Source organism: Psammomys obesus, unplaced genomic scaffold (genome assembly GCF_907164565.1).
Source record: "Psammomys obesus unplaced genomic scaffold, mPsaObe1.curated_primary_1811, whole genome shotgun sequence".
NCBI lineage: Eukaryota > Metazoa > Chordata > Mammalia > Rodentia > Muridae > Psammomys > Psammomys obesus.
This window is the reverse complement of record NW_026585687.1, coordinates 2,573,254-2,591,384: the sequence shown is the minus strand read 5'-3', so window position 1 is coordinate 2,591,384 and position 18,131 is coordinate 2,573,254.

Sequence of the window (18,131 nt, the reverse complement as noted above, 5' to 3'; positions counted from 1 at the left end):
CCTTTCATGTTTAATGTCTTGGAGAGATCAGGGATACAAGGCACATATCTAAACATAGTAAAGACAATATACAGCAAGCCCATAGCCAACATCAAACTAAATGGAGAGAAACTTAAATCAATCCCACTGAAATCAGGGACAAGGAAAAGCTGCCCACTCTCTCCTTATCTCATCAACAGAGAACTTGAAGTCCTAGCCAGAGCAATAAGACAACAAGAGGAGATCAAGAGGATACAAATCAGAAAGGAAGAAGTCAAAGTATCACTATTTGCAGATGTATACATGAGAGACCCCAAAAATTCAACCAGATAACTCTTTCAGCTGATAAACACCTTCAGCAAAGTGCCTGGATACAAAGTTTACTAAAAAAAAAAAAAAAAAAATCAGAAGCCCTCCTATATACCAAAGAAAAAATGGGCCTAGAAAGAAATTAGGGACACAACACCCTTCACAATAGCCACTAATAACATAAAGTACCTTGGTGTGACTCTAACCAAGCAAGTGAAAGACATCTTTGAAAACAAACTTCAAGTCTCTGAAAAAAGAAATTGAAGAAGAAATCTGAAGATGGAAAGATCTACTCATGGATCAGTAGGATTAACATAGTGAAAATGGCCATCCTGCCAAAAGCAATCAACAAATTCAATGCAATTCCCATCAAATTACCAACACAATTATTTACAGACCTTGAATGAACAATTCTCAACTTCATATGGAAAAACAAGAAACCTAGAATTGCCAAAACAAAACAAAACAAAAAAACAACAAACTTCTGTACAACAACAGATAGTCTGGAGGTATCTCCATCCCTGATCTCAAGCTGTACTACAAAGCAATAGTAATGAAAACTGCATGGAACTGGCATAGAAACAGAATGGTGGATCAATGAAATTGAATAGAAGACCTGGAAATAAACCCACACACCTATGGACACTTGATTTTTGACAAAGAAGCCAAAAACCATACAATGGAAAAAAGATAGCATCTTCAACAAATGGTGCTGGTTTAACTGAATGTCTACATGTAGAAAAATGCAAATAGATGCATATTTATCACCCTGCATAAAACTAAAGTCCAGGGGGTCAGAGACCCCAACATAAAACCAGACACAGTAAAACTGTTAAAAGAAAAAGTGGAGAAGAACCTTGATCTCATTGGCACAGGAGACAACTTCCTGAACAGAACACCAACAACACAGGCTCTAAGATCAACAATCAATAAATGGGACCTCACGAAACTGAAAACTTTCTGTAAAGCAAAGGACACTGTCATCAGAACAAAACGATAGCCTACGGATTGGGAAAGGACTTTCACCAACCTTATATCTGACAGAGGGCCAATATCCAGAATATATAAAGAACTCAAGAAGTTAAACAGCAACAAATCAAGTAACACAATTAAAAATGGAGTATAGAGCTAAACAGAGAATTCTCGGTAGAGGAATATTGAATGGCAGAGAAACACTTAAAAAAAATCCTCAACATCCCCAGTCATCAGGGAAATGGAAATCAAAACGACCCTGAGATTTCACCTTACACCCATCAGAATGGCCAAGATCAAAAACTCAAGTGACAATACATGCTGGAGAGGATGTGGAGAAAGGGAAACTCTCCTCCATCACTGGTGGGAATGTAAACTTGCACAACTACTTTGGAAATCCATCTGGGGCTTTCTCAGAAAATTTGGAATAGTGCTTCCTCAAGACCCAGCTGTACCACTCGTAGGCATATATCGAAATGCCTACGTGTTCAAGAATACAACAAATGCCTATATGTTCAAGAATACAACAAGGACTTTTGCTCAACCATGTTCATAGCAGCTTTATTTGTTATAGCCAGAATCTGAAAACAACCAGATATTCCTTACTGACTAATGGATACAGAAATTGTGGTACATTTACACAATGGAATACTACTCAGCAATTTATAACAAGAAAATCATGAAATTTGCGGGCAAATTGTGGGAACTAGAAAAGATCAATCTGAGTGAGGTATCCCAGAAGCAGAAAGACACACATGGTATATAATCACTCATAAGTGGATATTAGACATATAATATAGGATAATTATACTAAAATCTGTACACCAGAAGAAGCTAAGCAAGGAGGAGGACCCTGGGAAAAATGATTAAACCTCGTGAAGAAAGGCAAAAGGGATGGACATCAGAAGAGGGAGAAAACAGGCAACAGGAAAAGAACGTACCACAGAAGGCTGTTGAAAGATTTTACACATCAGAGTATTGAATGAGATGCTGAGACTCATAACCAAACTTTGGGCAGAGTGCAGGGAATCTTATGAAAGGAGGGGGAGATAGTAAGACCTGGAGGGGACATGAGCTCCACAAGGAGAGAAACAGATCAAAAAATTCTGGGCACAGGGTTTTTTTTCTGAGACTGATACTCATGGAGATAACCTAGATGTAGCCCAAGGAAGCTCAGTGTCCAAGTGGGTTTTCCCTAGTAAGGGGAACAGAGATTGTCTCTGAGAAGAATTCAGTGGCTGGCTCTTTGATCACCTCCCCCTGATGAGGGAAGAGCCTTACCAGGCCACAGAGGAAGACAATGCAGCCAGTTCTAATGAGACTTGATTGACTAGGGTTAGATGAAAGAGGAGGGGGTCCTCTCCTATTAGTAGACTGGGGGATGGGCCTGGTTTTGCTAACAGGGCAATTTTGGCCTTGTAAGACAATACCTGACATCTTTATCTCTCTTTGATTTTTTTGGATATATGTAATGACAGTTGGTACTAATTTTTCTTCAGATGTTTGGTAGAATTTTCTAGTGTATCTATTTTTCTTAGGTTTTCCTTTGTAGGAAAGTTTTGGATTTATGATTGAATTTCTTTATTTTGGTCCCTTCACAATTTCCATTTCTTTATGATTCATTCTTGGTAGTCCATCTATTTCCAGGAATTTCTCTGTTTCTTCTAGCTACCTCAGTTCTTGGTATGGAATTGTTCCTAGTATCTTTTGTGATCCTTTGTATCTACATGCAGTAGAAGCTGTAGTATATTCTCTTCATTTCTGATTTTACTTATTTAAATATCCTGTTTTTTTTTCTTTTCTAGCTAATGTTTATCTATTTTTCTCTATAAAAAAGTATTATTTATTTGTCTCTGCACCTGTTTTCTGTTATGCCTTTTATTTCTGCTGGCTTGGGGACTTAATTTGTTTTTCTTTTTTTTCTAGATTACAAAGGTGTAAAGTTAGGTTGTGTATTTGAGTTCTTAATTTTTCTTTACTGTAAGCATTTGTTGCTCTAAGCAATAGATTTTTGCAGCTTATAAGTTTTTGTACACTCTGTTTCTGATTTTGTTTCAAGATGACACTGTTTTTAAAATTTTTCCTTTTGATTTTTTCTTTGACTTATTGTTGGTCTAGTAGCATGCTGTTTAATATGCACATATGTGTGAAATTTTTGTTTTTGTAGAGGAATTTTAATCTAGCAACATGGCTGCTCTGACAAGGAATCACATCCAGAACCCTAGGTCTGTGTGATCTCCCTGGAATGCAGAAATGCCCTTATTACACACCTTTATTTCTGTGGCTTTTAGTACACACCTTTAATCTTAAACAGTGACATCTAACTGAGGGGCAGACAAAGTGACAAATCAGAGAAAGATTTGATAGAATGAGTCAGAGACAGGACACACCCAACTCTCAGAAGAACAACAGGAAAGAGGGGAGACTTAAGAGAACAGTGCAGAGAGTTGGGAGTCAGTTGAGAGGCAGTGCAGTTGAGTTGAGTCTGAGGCAGTTCAGTCTGTGGAAGTTAAGTTCATGGAATTCTGAGGCACTTTTTTACCAGAATATTTTTACAGCACAGGTTGCAGATACAACAAGCTACACATAGGTGAAAACAGAACAAAACAGAGAATGAGAAAGAGCCAAAAGATTAGAACAGACTGCTAGAGCAATTTAGTGAGAAGTGAGAGAAGCTAGTTTAAATTAGTCAGCCTGGAGAAGAGTCTGAGCCAGAACAGCTGTGTTGAACCAGCCAGCCAGAATTCAGAAAAAGCTAGAAAGGGTGAGCTTATTTACATTGGGGGAATAAAAGTTACTTTTACAAATTTTTCCCCTTTTACTGATTTTCTTGTTTTACACCACTGTGACCAGAAAAGATAGTTATCATGACTTCAGTTTGAGACTTGCTGAGACTTGTTTTGTGCCCTAACGTATATTCTACCCTGAGAATGGTGTGCTTGTGCTGAAAAGAATGTCTATTGGAGCAAATGTTAATATATCTGTCTGTTAGAGCCATTGGTCTATAGTGTTTTTCAGCTTCATTATTTCCCCAATTCTTTATCAAATTGGTCTGCCCATTTCCCAAGATGGTATGTTGAGGCCTCTTCCTATTGTTATACTGCAGTTTATCTCTTCCTTCATATAAATGTGCTTAGGTATCCTAATATTAGGTGTGGACATAGTTATGATTATTGTAATAATTAACCTCTTTATTATTATTTATAATATTTAGTCTCTTATTGCCAGCATATTAAGCCCTTTAAAAATGTTTTCACTCACTATGTGTTTTTGGCTTTGAAGATTACATCTGTATGTACTGATGTAACTTCTGAAGGTAACTATTAGATATTGACATTTTATTGTTTTCTAACATGGTATAGTTTCTTTTTTTAAAAAATTCTTTATTAATTACATTTTATTCACTTTGTATCCCCCCTGTGGTTCCCTCCCTCCTCCCATCCCAATCCCTCCCTTCCTCCACCCTCTGCATGCATGCTCCTCCCCAAGTTCACTGATAGGGGAGGTCTTCTTTTCTTTCCTTTTGATCCTAGTCAATTAGGTCTCATCAGGAGTGGCTGCATTGTCTTCTTCTGTGGCTTGGTAATGCTGCTTCCCCCTCAGGGGGAGGTAATTAAAGAACAGGCCAATCAGTTCATGTCAGAGATAGCCCCTGTTCCTATTACAATGGAACCCACTTAGATACTGAACTGCCATGGGCTACATCTGTGCAGGGGTCTTAGGTTATCCCCATGAATAGTCCTTGGTTGGAATAGCAGTCTCAGGAAAGACCCCTGTGCTCAGATTTTTTGTTTCTGTTGCTCTCCTTGTGGAGTTCCTGTCTTCTCCAGATCTTACTGTTTCCCACTTCTTTCCTAAGATTCCCTGCACTCTGCCCAAAGGTTGCCCATAAGTCTCAGTATCTGCATTGATAGTCTGCAGGGCAGAGCCTTTCAGAGGTCCTCTGTGTCAGGCTCCTGACTTGTTCCCTCTTTTCTCCTTCTTCTGATGTCCATCCTCTTTGCCTTTCTGGATAGGAATTGAGCATTTAAGCAAGAGTCCTCCCTCTTGAATAGTTTATTTAGGTCTTATTTCTCTTCCTATCTTGCTATTTTCTTTTGTGGTGGTGTATATCAGTGACTACAAAGCTTACAAAAATACTTCAGTCTGATAACATATATTTAATTGTATATAAATTACATTTTTATTTCTACTATCCCACATTTTATATTTACTAATGTAACAGTTCACTCCTGACTATATTATGTATCTAATAATAAGTTATTGTGGAAATATTTAAGTTTTTATTTTAATTCTACAGTTGAAAGTGATTTATAAACTACCTTATATTAATAGGGCATTCTAAAGTTGAGTCTACATGTACCTTTACCTGTATGTTGTTTACTTCCATATATTTCAGTACCAGTGGTATCCTTTCATTTCACCTTGAAAAACTAGAATTAGAGAAAGGTTTTCTACTTTTCAATTTCTAAAGAAGTGAATTATTAGGAAATTTTTCTGGCTGGTAATTTTATTCTTTTAGTTCTTTTAATCTATCATCTTATTCTTTCCTAGTCTCTAAGTTTTCTGTAGAGACATTTATTTCTATTCTTTTTTAATTATTAAAAATACATTCTTCTCTTATACAATACATTCAGACCACAGTTTTCCCTCCCTCCAACCCTCCCAGTTTTCCCCAACCTCCCCTCTCTCTCAGATCTGCTTCTCTTCTTACCTCTCATTAGAAAGGAGCAGGCCTCCAAAGGACAACAACCAAACACAACAAAACAAGATACAATAAGAAAAGGTAAAAACCCTCACAAGGAAGCTGGACAAGGCAACTCAATAGTAAAAGAGTCAGAGACACATTTGCTCCCACTGTTTGGAGTCCCATGAAACCAAACTACAGCCATAACATATATGAAGAGGACCTGATACAGACCCATGCACCAGGCCCTGTGTTTGCTGCTTCAGTTTCTATGAGCCCACATGAGCCATGCTTAGTCAATTCAGTGGACCATCCTCTCCTGGTGTCCTCCATCTTCTTGGACTCCTACCGTCTTCTTCTTTCTTGGGAATCCTTGATCTCCCATGGGATGGTTCTAATGAAGATCTCTAATTTAGACTCTCTTTGTCCATATAATGATGGCTTTGGATCTCTACACACTCTCCCATCTGCTGCTGGAGGGAGCCTCTTTGATGACGATTGGACAAGGTACCAATCTATGAGTACAATAGAATATCATTAGAAATCATTTCATTGATTTTTTTTTTTTTTGCCAGTTGTATTTGTTTTTTTCCCTAGGTTTCTAGACTATCCAATCTCTTGTTCCTGGTCATCCAGGTAGTGTAGGGCATGGGATCATACTCATGGCATAGGCCTCATATTAAACAAAACATTGGTTGGCCACTACCACAAGTTTTGCATCACCCAGGCACATCTTGAAGGCAGGGAACATTGTAGGTCAAGGGATTCTCTTCCCATAGCCTGCAGAGCATCTTCTCATACCAAAGAGACTAGAACATAGGGGTGAAGGTTCTATGCAGGCCCAAGCTCAACTTTTTGAAGCTCAATGGGCTGTGTCCATGTTGTCTTTGGCAATGGGGATCCACTGTCAGTTGGTGGAGAGCAACACTCTGAACACTCTAGAATCAACCTGGGTTGTTTAGGGCTCTCCATGGGACTCTCCTGACCCACAACTCAACTGAATGGAACCTAGTCCCACCAATGGAAGCCTTGACAAATGATGGCCAGTTCAGACTCTGTATGTTTCTGACTCTTGCTAGGAGTCCTTACTAGGATCATCCTCATAATATCCAGGAAGTGTGCACTGCACTAAGTTTCCACACTGTTTCCCAACTGGCCCCAATTCTAGTCATCTCTCCTTACATTCTCTCCTTTCATCCCCTCACCTTATCCCTCCTGCTTTCATCCCCACCAGCTTGTGGTCTATCTGCAAAAATCTATTATATTTCCCCTTCCCACAGAGATTCATGCATTCCCCACTAGAACCCTCCCTCTTCCTTACCTAACCTCTCAGGATCTATAGATTGTAGCTTGGTGATAATTTGCCTAGCTGTTAATATCCACTTATAAGAGAATACATGCCATGTCTGTCTTTCTTGACCATGTTACCTTACTCAGGAGGATTTTTTTCTAGTTCCATCCATTTGCTTGCAAATTTCATGTCATCATTTTTTAAAACAATTAAGTAGTGTTCCATTGTGTAAATGTACCACATTATCCTTATCCGTTCTTTTGTTGTGGAACATCTAATTTTTCCCAGTTTCTGGGCTAATATGAAGAAAGTCACAATGAACATAGTTAAGCAAGTGTTCTTATGGTAGGATAGAGTGTTCTTTGAGTCTATGCCCAGGAGTGGAATAGCTGGATCTTGAGGTACATTGATTCCCAGTTTTCTAAGGAACTACCATATTGCTTTCCATAGTGGCTGTACAAGTTTGAAATCCTACCAGCAATAGAGGAATGTTCCCCTTTCTCTACATCCTATCCAGCATGTGTTGTCACTTGAGTTTTTGATCTTAGCCATTCTGACAGGTATAAGATGAACTCTCAAAGTAGTTTTGATTTGCATTCCTTGCCTGATGGCTAAGGACAATGAACATTTCTTTAAGTGTTTCTCAACCATTTGAGTTGCCTCTATTGATAATTCTCTGTTTAGATCTAGTCCCTTCTTTTAAATTGGATTTGTTTGCATGTTTGTTTTTTGATATCTACTTTCTTGAATTTTTTATATATTTCGTGGGTCAACACTCTGTCAAATATGATGTTGATGAAGATCTTTTCCTATTATGTAGATGCTATTTTGTCTTTTTGATTGTGGCCTTTGTATTACAGAAGCTTTGAGTTTCATATGGTCCCATTTATTAATTGTTGATCTTAGTGCTTGAGCTGTTGTGTGTTGCTCAGAAAGTTGTCTCCTGTGTCAAAACATTCAAGGCTCTTCTCCACTTTCTCTCCCAGTAGGTTCTATGCATCTGGCTTTATTTTGAGATCTTCAATCTGCTTGGACTTGAGTGTTGTGCAAGATGATAAATATGAATCTATTTACATTCTGCCATATGCAGACATCTAATTGGACCAATATAATTTTTTGAGAATATATATTCTTTTCCCAGTGTGTATTTATGGCTTCTTTATTTAAGAAATCAGGTGTCCATATGTGTGTTGATTTAGGTCTGGATCTTCAATTTAAGTCTATTGATCAATATGCCTGTTTTTATGCCAATGTAATGTGGCGTTTTTTACTATAGTGCTCTAGCACAACTTGAAATCAGGGATGGTGATATCTCCAGAACTTCTTTTATTGTTTAGAATTTTTGCTTTACCTAAACTATTCATTTTGTGTTTCTATATGAAGTTGCGAATTGTCCTTTCAACGTCTGTAAAGAATTGTGTTGGAATTTTGATAGGAATTGCATTAAGACTCAACAAAGAAATAGAATTACAGACAAATTTCCCTCATGAACATAGATGTAGAAATACTCAATAAAATACTTGCAAAATGAATCCAAGTATACATCAGGAAGATAATCCACCATGATCAAGTAGGCTTCATCCCAGAGATGCAGGGATTGTTCAACATAAAAAAAAAATCAGTAAATGTAATCCACTATATAAAGAAACTGAAAAAAAAAAACAGCCTGATCATCTCTTAGATGCAGAAAAAGCTTTTGATAAAATCCAACACCTCTTCATGATAAAAGTCTTGGAGAGTTTAAGAATACAAGGAACATTCTGTGTTGGCATAATTTTTTATCTATTTTATTGGGCTCTTCTATCTACCATCCTTCTCCACTTTAATCCCTTCCAACACCCCAAAAACAGGTAACAGAGAAAGAACATTATAGGGGAAAGGGGACATTGAGTTCTTTTTATACCACTTCCTGCTGATTAGGGGCACTGAGTTCTTTGGGGCAAATCCAGTCTTCATCTTGTCAGGATATCTCCAATATCATCTTATTTTTATTAAATTTTTACTTTTTAATATTAGTTATAGTTTATTAACTCTGTATTCCAGCTGTAGCCCCCCTCCCTCATTCCCTCCAATCCCTCCCTCCCTCCTTCCCTCATCTCCTCCCTGTCCCTTTCCAAGTCCACTGATAGGGGAGGTCCTTCTCCCCTTCCATCTGAACCTCGCTTATCAGTTATCTTCAGGACTGGCTGCAAAGTCCTTCTCTGTGGCCTAGCAAGGCTGCTCCTCCCTTGGGGGAGGGTAAGAGGTCAAAGAGCCAGCCATTGAGTTCATGTCAGAAATAGTTCCTGTTTCCCTTACTAGGGTACCCACTTGGATACTGAGCTGCCATGGGCTACATCTGAGCAGGGGCCCTAGGTTATATTCATACATGGTTCTTGGTCTCCAATGTCTTCTTATTGTCTTTTTTTTTTTCTCTCATGGCCATTTGACAAACCAGCAACAGCAACAACAGGAGCAGGAACTAGCAGGAGTCATGTCTCTTCCCTTTGGGCTCTGTTTTTTTTTTTTAATTTTTTTTTTTTACATCCTCTATAGAGTCCCTCAGAATTAAATTATCTTCAGCTGGCAGAATCATACCTCTGTCAGAGCACTCATGAGGGAAATAGTCTGCTGCTGTGGACAATCTGAAACAGCCTCATATCTCATACCTGGGATTAAAACAGAAACATGTTTGCATAACATAACTGGCTTTTTAAAGACAGCAAAATTCTGACTACAGTACTGAAATATAATAAAAGAAATTTATAGGAAGCCTAGAGCCAACATCAAATTAAATGGAGAGAAACTCAAAGCAATTCCACTAAAATCAGGGGCAAGTAAAGGTCGTTTACTGTCTCTATTCCTATTCCTAGTACTTGAAGTTTTAGCTAGAGCAATAAGAGAACTGAAGGAAATCAAGGGGATACAAATTGGAAAGGAAAAGGTCATAGTATCTTTTATTTGCAGATGATATGATAGTATACATAAGCTGCCACAAAAATTCTACCAGGGATTTCCTACAGCTGATAAACATTTTCAGCAAAGGGTCTGGATACAGGATTAGCAACAACAACAACAACAAATCAGTAATACAATTGATAAACAAGCTGAGAAAAAAATCAGGGAATCAACACCTTTTACAATAGCCTCAAATAATATAAAATAACGTGGGGTATCTAACCAAGCAAGTAAAAACTTGTATTTCAAAAACTTCAAGCCTTTGATGAAAGAAATTGAAGACGATATTAGAAAAAAGAAAGCTCTCCTATGCACATGGGTTGGTAGGATGAACATAGTGCAAATGGCCTGGGGTCTTTCCTGAGACTGATACTCCAACCAAGGACTATTCATGGGGATAACCTAAGACCCCTGCATAGATGTAGCCCATGGCAGTTCAGTATCTAAGTGGGTTCCATTGTACTAGGAATAGGGACTGTCTCTGACATGAACTGATTGGCCTGCTCTTTAATTTCCTCCCCCTGAGGGGGAAGCAGCATTACCAGGCCACAGAAGAAGACAATGCAGCCACTCCTGATGAGACCTAATTGACTAGGATCAAAAGGAAGGAAAAGAAGACCTCCCCTATCAGTGGACTTGGGGAGGGGCATGCGTGCAGAGGGGGAAGGAAGGGAGGGATTGGGACAGGAGGAGGGAGGGAACCACAGGGGGCGGGGATACAAAGTGAATAAAGTGTAATTAATAAAGAATTAAAAAAATTGCCATCTTACCAAAAGGAATCTGCAGATTTAGCACAGTCCTCATGAAAATTTCTGTACTTCTGTCCTTACAAAGGTCTCATTGTATGACTATTCTCATGCTTTAAAAATACTGTTTTTAGTGTTAAGAGTTCGATTATAATGAATCCAAGTAAATACTTTGCATTGAATTTGTACATTTCATCTCTTGGTGATGTCCTATCATTCCCTTTTTTGTTGATATTAATGATTTCCCTTCTCTATGTGGATAATTACAAATGACTTTTCTTGAGCAGGTGAATGCACTTTCCCTTATAGAAAGTATTGTGATCTTAAGGAATCTTTATTGGCACTGAGTAGTGTTGCCATGGGATTGGGGTGATGTGGGTAAAGTGAAATTATTCTTAGTCTGACTCAAACTGTTTGGTGCATTTATTCTCAGATTTCCCATTCCAATAGTGTACCAGAACTTCTCCACTCAATTACCAGACGCCTACATACATAATCTTGCCTGAAAGTTATCAAATAATGTTTCCGGGGGTGGGGATTAATTCAGGGTTCTGTTTGCTTGGCAAGCAGGAAGTCCTGTGTTGATCCCCAGCAGTGCTTCTGCAGGTGGATCATGGTAGAAAGCTACTCTTCTGCTGTTCTGCTAACATCCTCTCCACACTAGACTGTAATGCTTTGCTCAGTACGGTACTTTGTAAGCCCTGTGAACTCAAAAGTCATAATATTTACTTTTGAGTAATTAAAAAAAATCATTTTGTTGACAATTTAGTACTCTTTTTTAAATTTTTTTATTAATTACAGTTTATTCATTTTGTATCCCAGCTGTAGCCCCCTCCCTCACCTCTCCTTTCCATATCTCCTCCCATGCCCCTCCCCCAGTCCACTGATAGAGGAGGTCCTTTGCCCCTTCCCCCTGAACCTAGCCTATCAAGTTTCAACAGGACTGGCTGTACTGTCCTCCTCTGTGGTCTGGCAAGACTGCTCTGCCCCCTCAGGGGAAGGTGATCAAAGAGCCAACCACTGAGTTCATGTCAGAGACAGTCCCTGTTCCCATTACTAGGAAAACCCACTTGGACACTGAGCTGCCATGGGCTACATCTGTGCAGGGGTTCTAGGTTATCTCCATGCATGGTCCTTGGTTGGAGTATCATTCTCAGAAAAGACCCTTGTGCCCAGATTTCTTGGTTCTGTTGCTCTCCTTGTGATGCTCCTGTCCCCTCCAGGTCTTTCTATCTCCCCCTTCTTTCATAAGATTCCCTGTACTCTACCCAAAGTTTAGCTATGAGTCTCAGCATCTGCTTTGATACCCTGCTGGGTAGGGTATCAATTTAGTATTCTGCTTTAAACTACCTTTTCTTGTCCCAGAAGTCAGAATCCTACAATTTTACCTGTTTTCTTTTCTATCTGCCATTTTGATCTATAAGTTGGATACTTTCATTCATTTTGACATACAACTATTCTGTTGAGATTTTGACTTCTGTTATTGTGTTCATTTCCAAGAACCCCTATAAGTTTTTTTATATAATATGTTAAATTTACTTGAATATTTTATACATGTATACAATGTATGTTAAGCAGATCCACCTCTTCTCCACAAACTCCCTGGGGGTGCACAATGTTTCTTCCTTCCAACTTCATGTCCTCCTTCTTAAAATGAATAACTCCCTGAGTCCATTTGGTACAGCCAGTGTGTGCATGGGTATAGGGCCATCTACTGGAGCATGGGCAATATACCAGTGACCATGCACCCAGAGAAAAGTGACTCTTCCTCTCCCATTGTTATTTTTATCAACTGCCAGTAATTCCTCAGCTAGGAGTGGGACCTTAAGAGCCCCTCCCTTATCCATGGCAGAATTTTGACCGGTCTCTGGGGCAGTCATAGGCCTTTGGGGTGGAGTGAGGAACCTACTGTTGTTTTGTTAAATGATCATGTTGTCAAACTGCCTTCTAAAGAAGTTTGTTTCTACTCACAGATTTGTGCTGCTCTGAGCCTTGGTAAGAGAACCCTTTTTCAATGATCAGAAGTTAGTGCAGAAAATCTAGACTTGGTGTGGCAGGCAGTCTCTGGTGATGCGTAGAGCTGTAAGAACGTAGCCTGAGATATAATGAAGACCCTAGGATATATAGAAAACACCAGGAACGTGGACTATCTGCAAAGGAAAGCTGCGGAAAATGAGTAAAGCCAACTCAAGAGAGAGACCATGTTAGTTGCAAAGAGTAATGTCTAAAAAGAGATGTGGCTGCCCAATACTTTGGAGCTCACATTATAATATCATATTCCACTGGGCCCAGCATTTTTGGCTCTGTTGCTCTCCTTGTGGAGCTCCTGTTCCTTCCAGGTCTTTCTGTCTCCCTCTTCTTTCATAAGATTCCCTGAACTCTGCCCAAAGTTTGGCTATGAGTCTCAGCATCTTCTTTGATACCCTGGTGGATAGAGCCTTTCAGAGGCCCCCTGTGGAAGTCTCCTGTCCTGTTCCCTGTCTTCTCCTACTTCCTGTTTGCCCTTCTGAATGAGGTTTCAGCCTCTTCCCTAGGGTTCATCTTGCATTTTAGCTTCTTTAGGACTACAGATTTTAGTATGTTTATCCTATATAATATGGCTAATATCCACATAAAAGTGAGTCTATATCATATGTATCTTTCTGCTTCTGGGATACGTTGCTCAGGATGAACTTTTCTAATTCCATCAATTTGCCTGAAAATTTCATCATTTCCTTGTTTTAACTGAGTAGCATTTCATTGTGTAAATGTACCACAATTTCTGCATAGACTGATACTCTAGCTAAGGACCATCATTGGAGAGGACCTAGACCTCTCTTCGCCTTGCTCAGATGAAGCCCATAGGCTGCTCAGTTTCCAAGTGGGTTACCTAGTAAGGGGATCACGGGCTGTCTCTGACATGAAGCCAGTGACTGACTTTTTGATCACCTCTCCCTGGGAGGTGCAGCCTTGCCAGACCATAGGGGAAGATGAAGCAGCCAGCTCTGATGAGACCTGATAGGCTAGGGTCAGATAGAAGTGGAGGATGGCCTCCCCTATCAGTGGACTAGTGAAGAGGCATAGGGGGAGAAGAAGGAGGGTGGGTGGGACTGAGAGGAGATAAAGGGAGGGCTACAGCAGGGTTACAAAGTAAATATATGTAATAATAGATAGATAGATAGATAGATAGATAGATAGATAGATAGATAGATAGATAGATAGTAAAAGAAAAATAATATACTCCATGACAACACACACGATGTTACAGGAGTTAATGTGTGCTTTGCTAGATTTTAGTTTTACTTTCTTGTGATCTTTCTTCATTCCCTTCTTTTCTCCTTCTAGAATGACATCCTGTCCAGCGGGAGTTCAAGTTCCTAAGGAGGGGCGAAAAGAATGGAGTGGTGACAAGGAGACACAAAGAATGAGAGCAAGTCTATAGTCTGATCTCACTCTCGTTTATTTGAAAAATTTCACGCAACTTTATAGGGAGAAGGCAGGATGGGAAAATGTGTCAGCAATATAGTTTACAAAACATAACAGGGTGATTAATGATGATGCAGAACACCGCAAGAATGTTTACTAAAAGAGATACTACAAGAATGTCAGCTAAGATATCTCAAAATGTCTAGCCTGACACGCAGATGTCTCATAGGTTCCGGAAACGTAAATCTCTCACCTACGACCTTGTTGTAGCTGTCTGTAACTTTCCACTAGCTGGCCTTGGTTCCCAGCAGAATGAGAATGTTTAGTCATTGTATGTTGGAAGCACAAAACCTGATTTTTATTTTAATTTTAATTTTTATGGTTAAGAGCTTGCCTTGAGTCTTTGGGAAAATAGGACTTAAACTTTTGAACAGTGTTGGAGCTGTTAATACTGCAAGAACTCTTAAACTTCAATTGAATGCATTTGGTAATATAAGATGGCCTTGGATCTTTGGGCACCAAAGCCAGAATGTTATGATTTAAATAGGAAGTGTTCCAACACAGGAACATATGTTAAATGCTTGGTCCCAAGCTAATGGCACTGCTTTGTGAGGTGACATATATTTTAAAAAGTTCAAAACTAAATGGGGAGGAAGCAGGTCACTGGAGGTATACCTTTGCTGATTATAACTGATACCAGGTTCCTTCCCCCCATTCTTACTTCTCCCCATTGTGAGGGGAACTACTTCCTCCTCTTCCCCATGTTCCCACAACCATAATGATGCTCTGCCTTAAGAGGTAGAACTTGGAGCCATGGACTATGAACTGAAATCTTTGCAAACAGGAGCCAAATAAATCATCAAATAAATCATCAGTCTTCAGTCATTTTTTTTTTTTTGGTGTTTTGTATCAGTTACCATGGAAGTGCATATGTTTTGACCATATGTTTTTAAAAAGCTTTCACTTTATGCATTATTTTACTGAAGAGAAATGATTGGTGAGAATGATAGTTTGGCTAATATTAACAGACACAGATCTATCAAGAAAGAGTTCCTAATATTTATTCATTTGTTGAATACTCATTACTTAATTTTTACTTTATGTCCATGAAGTTTTTATCTGCATGTATGTATATACATCATATGTATGCAGCTCTAGTGGATACCAGAAGAGGGCGTTGGATCCCTTGAAACTAGATTTACAGATGGTTGTGAGTCAACATGTAGGTACTGGGAACTAAACCCAGGTGTTCTGGAAACGATACCAGTGCTTTTAGCCACCCAGCCATTTCTCAAGCCCCAAGTTTCCTATTCTTCTATAGCTAATGGTATAGTTTAGTATGGAAGGTGATGGATAATAAAACAAGAAAATGTTAGATAATGAAAAGTGTTAAAGTAAAAGGCATAAAGTGCTATGATATAGAGTAATACCACTTGGTGATATTATGCTGAGAACTCAGGCAAGTAAAATCTGTAAAGAAAATCATTCATAGATGCAATACAAGTAAGCCACATCAGTGGGATAGGTCAGCCATTGTGATTAAAGCACAGTGATAAAGAGGGAGTGCTGTGCAATAAAATGGGCAGGGATGGATCATATGGTGACTAGTTATGTGTAATAAAGCGCTTTACTTTTATTCAGTGCCTAATAGTGCAAACTATTTAATCCCTTTTGGGAAATTCAGTGATTTAACTTATATTTTAAAAGAACAACCCTGGCTGTACTGGTAAGATTGTTCATAAAAATGTCCAGGGACAACTTCCAGGATGCTATGGTGGTAAAGCAGTCAAGAGAAATAATGAAAATCAGTGTTTTACATCCTAAGGGAAAGAGAGAGAGAGAGAGAGAGAGAGAGAGAGAGAGAGAGAGAAATAGAGAGACACAGAGACAGACAAAGACAGACAGAAAGAGACAGAGAAAGTGGAGAAAGAATTGGAACATAGTGTTATTACTGGATGTAGAAGAAAGTACATGGAGATGGGATATGTTCCCAAGGAGGAACTAATGTGAAGATATGATAAACTGGATACAGCGCCAAAGGAAAGAAGAACTATCAACAAGGACTCCATTTGGGAACTTTTTTCCTGAGGTGAAAAAGAGTTTAAGGATCAGTTGTGTTCATGTGTGATCCTGGAGTCCTTTTTTGATACACCAAGTTTCAGATGCCAATTGAACATTCAAGTGATAAGGTCAATTATGTAGTTGGATGTGTCAATTTTGAATTAAGAAATGTAGTTTTATATGATGGAGCTCAATGCATGTAGATGGTCTGCATAAAATCTATGAGGCCAAGTAAAATTTTTGAGTGAGAATATATAAATGGAAAGAAAAGAGGCATAAAAATAATAAGGAAAAGTGATGAGAAGAGCCAAGTGAGATAAGAAGGGACCCAATGAATATTATAGTAATATGGTAAAGAGAAAATGTTTTTCAAGACAGAGTAGATGTGATTAAAAAACTTGAGTGTGGGCTAGTAGCTGAATAAGATGAACACTAGACTCTTCTGCCATAATTGGTAATATGAATGCCAAAAGAGCTCAGTGAAAGAATTTTGGTGGCACTTTTTATTAATATAAGCTCATTAGGTGTGAGTTCAGAAACAGAGCTAAGAAAGTGTAGCTAATGACAATTGTAGTTTGAATTAAAATGCTCCCATAGACTCATAGGGAGTGGTACTCCTGGGAGGTGTGGCCTTGTTGGAGTAAGTGTGGCCTTGTTAGAGGAAGTGTGTCACTACAGGTAGGCTTTGGGATTTCAGAAGCCCAAGCCAAGCCAAGTGGCACTCTTTCTTCCTGCTGCCTGCCAGTTTGGATTGGCAAGGTGCTACCTCTCCAGCACCATGTCTACTTGTGTGCTACCATGCTATCTGCTATGATGATAATGGACTAAACCTTTGAACTGTAAGCAGGCCCTAATTAAATATTTTCCTTTATAAGCATTCCTGTGGTCATGGTATTTTTTTCATAGCAATAAAACCCTAACTAAGACAACTATAGATAATACTGTGGTGATTTTCGCATTGCTAAAGAACAGAGAATTTGGATAAGAATAAGAAGGACAATAGGTCTTGAGAAATTAAGTTTTTTGTTTGTTTTATATACTGATAAAATTATTTATTAAAGTACAATAAATTAATTATGCAAAAGAGTGTAGGTTCCAGAAAAGTACGTATTATCAAAACAAAACAAACAAAAACAAAAAAACACCCAAACAAAAAATAATAGCAACAACAACCCCCCCCAAAACAACACCCCAACTTGACATTCTAAAATGCTTTAGCCCTTCTTTCCAGTCAACCTATGCTATGATTTCTTTCATTCACCTACTTCTTTTATTTAGGAACTTGTTCTTTTCATCATAAATGAAAGGTAATCTTGCTATAAAATGACTACTAGACCTGAAGTATAGTAACTGCCTTGCCCTGCTTTTATTACTATCAGTGTTAATGAGCTAGTGTTAAGGAAGCGAGCACTATTATTTGTGACCTTGTAAGATGATTTCTATTCAGATACGGGCACTATAGATAAATGTTCACAACATTTGGGCTCTGATATGTTTAATGTGCAAATATGACTTTTTCCTTATAAATTTTAATAATAATAATATCAATTATTACTATACATGGGATTGTAACCCTATTTCAAGCACTACACTGACTAGTTTATATGTATAGAATCTTGTTTCATTTAGAGTCTGCCATAAATTTATTAATTTGGTGTAATTATCAGTACAATTTTACAGATTAGGAAACTGGATGTTAAGGATAGTGCATACATCCATGGGATTTATTTTTAAGTTCTGTTTG